Here is a 10,240-nt window from a genome sequence, read left to right as displayed (position 1 = left end):
ACATGGAGTCGTTTGCAAATCCTGCTCGAAAGTATTTTAACAGAGTAACAAGGACAAGAGACGGACAAAGCACTCTTAGGCACATATCTTGATGAAATGAATTTATAAAAGAGACAATGTCAAGTATATCTACATATAGCTTTATGGTTCTCTAGACAGAGAGATCGAGGTTCATAATTGCATCGAATATGCTTCCCCCAACCCCAAGCATATAAATTCTAGAATAGAGCTGAATATTAAAATCAGGACGCAATCGATCGTCTATTTCTGATTTCAAATGACGCTGCAATCTTTTACAGATGGAATGATCCAGTATGAGAGTGACGTAACGTGTAACAAAAGAAAAGTTAGCAGATTTTGTGGAATGGAAACAAGTTAATATAAGTAAATACTTAACTTTTAGGACGATTCGTCTGGTTCAAAGTAACATGAAACGAGGAAGTTCTAACAACGTAAACCGATAGCAACAGGGAAAAAATGTCCACAGTAAAAGAAAACACATCCGCACCCCAGAAGCAAATTGGCTCAACTGACACCAACGTCCCTAACAGAGAGAATCCCTCCTCGTGCAGCTGGCACGATAAGCATTGCGATTGACTGGGCAGAACACGTGATTAAATACTTTAAATATATTGGACCTTGACAGTGCGTTACACGATGATAGCGACCTAGATATCAGGGGGCTTAACTCACTGGACTAAGCATGGCACCAGCGGACGTCAGGCTATCAAATTACTTCATTAAATCAACCGCACGTATAGCCTGGAGATCCCTCAAGACAAAAAACCCACACCACGTCAATGGCACCTGGGAAGACGCATCCTTCAGAAACGTTTCAACATAGCGTACTCAAAACACCCACTGTCAACCATAATCGACGCTGTGGAATTCCGATGTGGATTTCATGGGTTTGAAGCATTCCCAGCATGTAAGCGAAGAGAAACTCGGACGGCTGTATAAATGTGTGAAGGGGAGGACAGCCGGAACAAACTCCCTCCTGCTGAAAAAAAAAATCCCTTCTTAGGGCTACAACCAAATTGTCTTTTATCTAAGGGTACCTTTTTGGTTTGGTATCCCTATTCGATAAAACCACATTACTCACTTGATTAGTTCACTAGTACCGCTTCAAAAATAAAATCCATTTTTTACCTAATAGTGACCAAACTTGTTTCATGTCGCTTAGACATACTAGTTAATAGAAATTGGTAGGGCATGTACACTCTGTACTAGAATTCTTTTGGAACTAATAGGACATAGGAAAAGTCTAAGACTTGTATGATTTGACTCAATTATACAGGTGGCTAACACATCATTAGCACTTTTTATTGTCCATTTAAATAATTGGACTGAATTTGTTTAAGTATGAGCTGACTTTTTGGGCAATACACGACATCAATAGTCGGCTTGCCGAATTCCTTGCCTTCTTGCATCACTCGGTCATCGTACATAGACGGAGATGTGGAACAATTTCCACCCGTCTTTCCACCCGTCTAAAGCTAGGTGTTCCGCTGTGACGTTATCGCTGCGACCAATCGCAACGGACGTTACATACTTTTTGGCTAGACACCTGGTGCAGTCGACATCAGACTGAAATTCAATTCTTTCTACCATGAGTGTGTTGGGTCCATTCCCACTCATGAAAGCCCTTCATTCAGGTCGTTAGGGACACCTAGTCCCACAATCTGATGGCTAAATTAGCAGCACTCCTTGAGTGCATAAACGCCTGGGGGATGTGGTTCTAATTCCTTCTCCCAGGAACAATTAGCATCCTGCTGTGTAGGAATAAACCAGAGGCACATGCACTCCGTGAGAACGCCTCTTTAATCCAAGAAATCAATCAATCAGCGTTACACGACAAATCAGGCGTGAAACTGTTGACCCAATCAAACTTCCCATAAATGTCCTTACGCAGGCGTAACTCGTTTTATCTGTTTAATAAATGATTAAAAATTATTGTTTATCCTGTACAATCTGTAAATCCACGAGGACACTCATCTCCGGGTATGTGAGTGCTGTCACTTTTCCAAGTCAGTTTGGTTTTGAGGAAGGTTATTTGCTTAAGTTACACATTTGGAGTGTACCCCAACCTGTGACCCTATGTAGAAGCTACTGTCACATTTGAGAAGGAAATTTTTGCATATCCGATTGGCAAGAATCAAAACATAGCTCATGCATTGTGTGAAGCTATTTATTTGTGAAATTCTGTTCATATCAAACTATAGAGATACGAATTAGTTAATCTAGGCTTGTCTGGCTTTATATCTCGGGGACAACTATATGAATCACACAAACTATACAATGTTTTCAATCAACTCTTCACAAAAGCTGCCAAACAAATTCGACAATAATATAAAGCTTTCGTTAAGTAGGGGAGAGAGAGAAAGAGAAAAGACCACAAATGTACGAATTTAACAAAATCACAGCAACCTAGACATTTATTTATATTTTATCATAATATATTTTCTGAATTTATTTTTGAAAATTTATTTTTCATTTAGAAAACATTGAAAGAAACTCAAAGAATATGACCCAGTTAAGCCAGTTCTCTAACAAAAATATAAGGAAATGAAAACAAGAACGTAAACACATAAGCACTCATAAGAGGACCGAACTACAAGACTTTGGCAAACATTGTTAATAGCATATTTAATCTAAAGAAAAGGGCAAGGAAACCAGCCTATCAGGACTACAATACTTTGGAGGAGATTAGTACAAAACAAAGTTCTCATAACTAAAATTACTTAGACAATTCAAACATACAATTGACTGATCAAATTCCATAAATTAGTCGTCATTGTTTTTCTTCTCCAAAATGTTCTGTATGACTTTAATCAGATTTTATCACCAGAACACGGAGAAAGGGAGGATGGGGAACAGAAATATAAACTCGATACCAAAACATTACTTTCATAAAACGCAAAGGAACATCTCCATGTCCAAACCAGCCAAATATACTCGGATGGGGCTAAGGTGGTTCCTACATAAAAAGAAGACCAAACTAACAGTTGTAACAAGATAACCGGGTGGGATTTCGGATTTACAACGGGACACTTGATGGTGACACAAATAAAATTTTTAATAACAAACGACTTCAATGACAATTAATTATGATTAATATATGCATGTATATGATCCAAATATTGGATCAATTACCATAAAATGCACAGACTTAATAATGAAAATACGAATAAATGGCTTTACAGAGTACAAGCACAAGGGGTGAATAATTCACAATGATTTCACAACAAAAGAATGATGTGTTTTACTCAGATAGTAAAGAAATGTATTTTACTCACAGTACAATGTATTCACTCAAATAGTGAAATTATGTAAACAAAAAGGAACAGATATAAATTATCTGCACAGTCCCCAAAACACACTGGGTTTTACACCCCCCCCCCTTAAAAAAAAAATAGCCCAAGGCTTAAATATTACAGATATAGAGTTACACTCCGCCACCAGCACACTCGGCTACCAGTCACACTGGCCAATCAAGCCGTCAGTATTCCAAGTTGGTCAATCAAGCAGTCAGAGCCCACCAATCTCGGCCAGCGACGCCCGATCACCTGCTACTCGACCAGCAACACCATATATTCAGCTCTACGGCTTCAATGGTTCAGCTTCACAGCTGCTATGGTCGACTTTTAGGGTCGACTCCGATCACTCCGATAATTGATCGCTCTGATCAGCTCTACAGCTAATCACACTAGTCACTCGGGTAAGTCCAACCATTCCGATCACTCTGGTCATTCGGGTCAGCTGAAAATACATCTAGCACCGTGTAATATGCATGACTCGGGCATATACGATGAAACATAATGACGTTATATACGGTAAATTATACAGATTACGTTATCGGCACAATAATTACAAACCAACAAACAGGTTCAGAAGTAAACGTAACCGTGCCCGACAAGAATCCTACGGTACTAAACGTTTCTTCAAAATGCAGCTTTATATTGTTAATATAAATCCCATGCTAAGTCATAAGCAATAATAGAAAATATTTGCATTATATTACGTAAACCGAAGCTACATAACAAACGTACAAAAATAAACGTGGTAGTACAACAGTTTTAACTTATACACAAGAATTAATTCACATACCTCTACAGTTTAACAAGTCGTCAAAGTAGCTGTTGACACCTCTTAGCCCCACCTCAGCATATATGGCTGGTTAGGACTTAGAGGTGACACCCTGGTTTTCCAAAAGTGTTATATGGTGAGTGTCTCCCTGTCCACACTTGAACGTAGGATGGTTCTAGCAGGATAGTACTAGCTTCCCTTAGGACTATTACGTTCAAGGGAGGGATTCCTTTCCTTTTTTTTGGTTTTGGTGGTTACTCGTTTTAAATAGACTCTGCCAAAGTCGTTTTGTCTTGTATTGTGCAGCGATGTGCGTTGTGCTGTAGTTGCTCCACCTTTAGAGGTAAAGACGGCAATATCTAGGTCAAATTCATTATAGTTGTGCGTTCTTATCTAACCGATTTGTGTCAACGGAAATTTTGAATAGGTATTTAAAGCCGAAAATAAAATATTTAGTGTCGGAAAAATAATAAAGTGTTTAAGTGCTCGAGTTTTGTTTGGTGAGTGCATGTGGTGCATATTATTACTGGTGTTCTAGTTATTCTATATGCCTTAGCATATTGTGATTGTTGTTACGTTGTTTTATATTGTCAATCGGTAGTACTTATTTGCATGATAAAAGCCAAAAATACAGAATAGAGTTATTCCCTTCCAAGATTTTAAAGTATATTCAGATTATTCAAGTTCGTTATCAAAATAAAATAAAAGTAGTAAGTATTGTTAATAATAGTAAATAGTAAGTCTTGTTTCGGCATATTAAAAGTAATTCAATCGAGCATAATTGTGAAAATCACTAGTTGGTAGTAAAATATTTAAGTTGTTGTAATTTATATTTATAACCAAATTCTTGGCAGTGTGTTAAAATGCCGATAATAGTATTTAGTAAGTCTTGCTTCGGCAAATTGAAAGTAATTAAATCGATCTGAAATGTGAATAATCACAGCTTGGTAGTAAAAATGTACGTTGTTCTAATCAATATTTATAATCGAATTCATGTGATTTGAATAAGTTAATCCTATGGCAATTTTGAAAGTAATCCATAAAATGTCTTTTCCATGTATATTTGTGTTCTTCCAGAATTTTCCGTGTCATGCATCCGTGTATTCCGTATGGTTAAGTTGTTTGTTTGTCTTGCGTTATATACCCCTTAGAGGTATTAATGAATCAATCTGAGGGCCACCTTGCTGCCGTGCTAGGCCCGTCCGCAAAACCGACATTATGTCTGCTATGATAAACACAGACTAATTCTTTAAGTTTCCATATCTGAAATCACTTTCCTCAATTGAAATCCTTGTTGTTTCCATTCCGCTCCGTAGAATAAATATTTTGTTTTGTGGTTTATACCCCTTAAGGGTATTAGTGAATCAGTCCGAGGTCCACCTTGCTGACGCGTCTGGCCTGGCACAAAAACCCGACTTTATGTCAGCTATGATAGACACATATTAATTCTTGCATCACTATAGTAGACCGCTCACTGACAAGAGTTCGCTAATGTAAAGATTTAATCTTATGGTGGGGCATTTATACACAGACGAAGTCGTCATACATTGTCTGTGCGCTGGAAGCATTCGGTTTATCCCATTGAAAGCACTTCGCACGTGCGTCATAGGATGAACCGCTCACTATTTCGAAATATTCTACAATATACATAAATCCCTCTCGGGTATCGTTATACACAAAAAAAACGAGTACATGTATTTAATAAATAAAAAAATTTAAACAATTCCATGACAACAGACAAACAAACGAACGTTTCTCCCTCTCTCTATTTGATCTTGACTGATTATTTCCTTGAACAGTAATTGCAAGGTACACTATTTACTACCGACACGTGATATTATTAACGGTGTATTAGGCCTAGACTCATGTAGCAATTTCTTAATTCTACATCTACATGTTTTGTCGTACCCAACCCAAGTGACATGCTTATGACATCCAGTTCCAGACTGTGCCACTACAATACGAAACAAGGAACATGCGCTCTACAGATATTATGAACATCTGAGAGGGTGACTTGTGTAAGATATAGTTTTGTCAAGAACACTATCTTTAATCAATATAAAAATAGGGAATAGGAGATAAGTCAATATCATCTTCTGAATGTGCAACGAATGAATTCACAAAATATGTAAAATATATAAAACGTTATTTACTTTTTTTCTACAATATTCCTTTGAAGACCTGAAAGTAAAATTGACCAAGCGGAGCTAGCAGTAAGGCCACACTGTACAGCTAATAACCCATATGCACCAATCATAAACAAACATAACGGCAATTATAGGTTATGCTAACTATAGCCAAGATGTGCATGATCAGTAAGTAAGAAAAACCGTGGAAACTGCTTTTCTTAATATATGAAACTGCAGAGCGCCAACTACGTTACATCCAAAGCACGCGAATAAATATTGACATCTGGTTCCAGACTGTGCCTCTATCATATTTACCGACTGGCTCAAATACATAAATCCAAGCGTGGTTCCTAACTTTGATTTGACTCAAAAAATCTCTGCCATTCTGGTATTTCACATGAAGACAATTTACAACCATTACTTTATTTTTCTGTGCAAACATATGATTATTTTCATTAGAGATTATATTAATCACGATTAATTATAAAGCTAGGCTATTAGCACTGTTATCATTGTTGTCATTTCAACATGATTTGATTATTATATTTCTGTTATATACATCATTCACTACATTTCCAAATATAGTAGTTCGCCAATTAGAATATATACAAAAAATTTTATGTGAGAAACACAGATAAGTCTGAAAGTGATATATTAACATGTCTTGATTATGTATTTATCTTTGTATGAGCATAATCTAAATAATAACATTTGTGGTGAACGCATCATTTCTTGCAAAACACAACCCTACCCAAACACCCTGTAGAAATAATTGATCCTAGCTTAAATTATTAAACACTTATACTTGAAATTATCCACACAATTCCTTATTTAAAAATAGGTAGAGTCCCTTTTGCGCTAATGACCCATGTCTTTCCATGGATCTCTTTCATTTGTAACAAAAGATATGGAACTTTTTTCATGAATTTGACAGGTACAGTTTTGTTTGAAATTACTACAAATACTACTGTAAATACAGCAATACTACTTTCTATTCTGCTACAACCATTCATACTAAGTAATCGTTTAGCTACTGATTCTGCTATCAGTACCAGATTTCTTACATGAAAAGTAAAACATTATGTCTCACGGTCAGTACTCGACGAATCGCATTAATGTAAATGAGCTATATTTTCATTTCATGTTATGTATATGATACATTATTAGTACGAGGATACTCTGTACAATAGTTGTCGAGGTCTAGATAGCTCTACGTTGCGAGGAAAATGTCCTCTCACAAAATGTTTTATTTTGCATTAGATTCAAGACCAAAATATCGAATATTTATCTTCTTCATGACCCAGTATGCAAAACATGCATTGGAATGGGTTCTGCAATGTAAATTCATGGATTATGACTTCAAAGCGACAAGGATTAGATCTTTCTCGTTCACAGAAGATTTTTCACCAATAGCACTTATTTGAGAATTAGTGTCTGGACCATCATATGCTTATGGAAAAAAAAGAAATGTATGCATTTTGTAATCTATATGCCATATTTCAGGGTCATGACAAAGTCGAATAATAAGGTGTTATCGGCACTTAGTTCAAAACTGAATATATTGTTCTCTAAGCGCGCTCTATGTACTAATATATCTTGTAGACAACAAGAAAGTAAGAGCCAAACCTTTGCCAAAATAGTTCCTTTTCTTTATTTTGTACATTATCATAAACGGTATATTGAAAGAAGGTTCCTGACTCTTGTTTCTAAAACCATGTAAAGTGTACAAGTGCACAGCAAGGTATATGTACATATGTATCCGCGGGGTCACTAAGCGCTGTTAAAAAGCAATGAATCAGTCAGCAATACAACCGGAAAGACTATTTTAAGTCACAATGGGAGAATTAACAATACATTTGTAAGATCAAATCAAGGAAGCAAGCAATGGCAACATCTGGGAAATATATGATTGCTTCAGATGAGATGGAATGGAATTTGAACTGCCCGCTGTCAGAAGGTATTTAAGTATCCTAGACGGCTGCAATATTTGCACATATTTTCTCAGGACTGTCTATAGTCACCTATATCCAACACTGTCTTTTTATGGAGTTCTGCTGCTCAATATGGATTAATGAATCTCGCTCTAAAGACGAAATCCCTACAGAAAAATTGGGTGTTATTATTTCATCTGAATACACTATTTCTTTCTGTACAAATGAAATCGAAAGTGAAAGTTGATCTTGTATTTAACGTTTGTCATGCTGATGATCTTAACTTCACTGCTGAAAGCCTGTGAATTATTTCCGAGGAGGCTTTGTGCGGGAATCGCTCAAATGTTCTCAGAGGACCAAGACTGTCGACAACAAAAACTATTTTGAAAATGAAAAAAATTACTAACAGAACAGGATACTTTTCTGCAAAATCATTCAATACACAAAGTATGTGCACAATTCTACTGAATTTTTCTATGTAATTCTTGAAAATGTTGTGCATGAGATGTTTGTTTGAAGAGGGCAAATATATCAGACGCATTGAAGCAGGTGAAATTGCGTTTGTAAAAGCTTGAAGAAAAAAGTGAATAAGTTTTAAAATATCAGTTTATGAAACCTAAAGGAAATTGAAAAACATACTGAACGGACTGCTGATATATGAGGATTGAAACAAAACCTCAACGATGCTTTTGATGATCCTAAAACAACAGTGAAAGAAAAAGGGAACAAAATGTTTGAATAAGAAAAGGAGATAGAAGAACAATTGAACCAAGAATGTCAATCTCGTATAACAACAATTCGGAATTCAAATAGCGTTGCAGAGCCATAACGTAAATATACAACACAGTCACCATTGTTCCTCTTTACAAACACATAACTGTAACAAGATAACCGGTTGGGATATTTCGGATTGACAACAGAACACGTTTTGACGACACAGATATATATGGTTTAATGTGATGATTTATATGAGCAGTAGATTATGAAGATGTGTGCGTATTTATAATCCAAATATTGGATTTATTTAACATAAAACGCACAGATTCAAAGATGGAAAAAAAAATACGAATAAATTAGTTCAGTAACACCAAAAAAAAAACCACAGGATAAATGATTCACAAATGATTCAATAATGGAAAGATGAATATAGTTCACTCAAATAGTAAACGATGTAAGCTTTTTACTCATAGTAAAAATGTATTCGCTTAGGTAGCGAAATTATGTTGCTAAACACAAGAACGGATATACCATCTATCTGTCCAGTCCTGAATGATACACTGGGTCTTACTAACCCAAAATTAGCCTACAGCTAATAAAATGCATGTATGGAAATACACTCCATTACCCGTGCACCATATCCGCTCCACAGCTCCTACGAATCAATTTCACAACTGCTACAGACTCCGGACCCTCGGAATATTATGATCACTCGGAACATTAGACCCTCCGGACACTCAAAATATTAGACCCTGCGGACACCTTGGTCCTTTGACGGCTCTACAGCTGTGTCACCTTAGTCACTCTTGATTTTAGACACTCCGGACACTAGACATTAGACACTCCGGCACCCTAAACGCTCCGGACAAACGGACGTTTCTACCCTCAGACAACACCGGACACCCCGGATATTCCTACCCTCAGACAACACCTGGCACCCCGGATATTCCTACCCTCAGACATCTGAAAATATACCCGATACAGTGTACTAAACTTGATACAGACATCATAACGTAAGGACGTCATACATGGTAAGTTATAAAGATTATATTATTATGGCAATTACAAAATGACAGGTTCAATGGTAAACCTAACCCTTCTCGATAAGACTATAGTAAACAATTCTTTAAAAAAATGTAGCTTTACATTACCAATATAAATCCTGTACTATGTCGCAACAAGAATAAAAAATGCACGCATTATGCTGTATAAAGAAAACTATATAACACACATGCAAAGGTAAATATAGTAATACACTAGTTATCACTTAAGACCAAAAAATTACCTACCCCTACAGCTGGAGTTGTGCGAATCCTTTAAGCAGGCCGCTTGCTGACAAAACCATTAGTATTGTAAATACCCTTTACATACAGTAAA

This window comes from Sinohyriopsis cumingii, chromosome 12, assembly GCF_028554795.1.
Source record: "Sinohyriopsis cumingii isolate HCF-2022 chromosome 12, ASM2855479v2, whole genome shotgun sequence".
Lineage (NCBI taxonomy): Eukaryota > Metazoa > Mollusca > Bivalvia > Unionida > Unionidae > Sinohyriopsis > Sinohyriopsis cumingii.
This window is presented reverse-complemented; position numbering follows the sequence as displayed.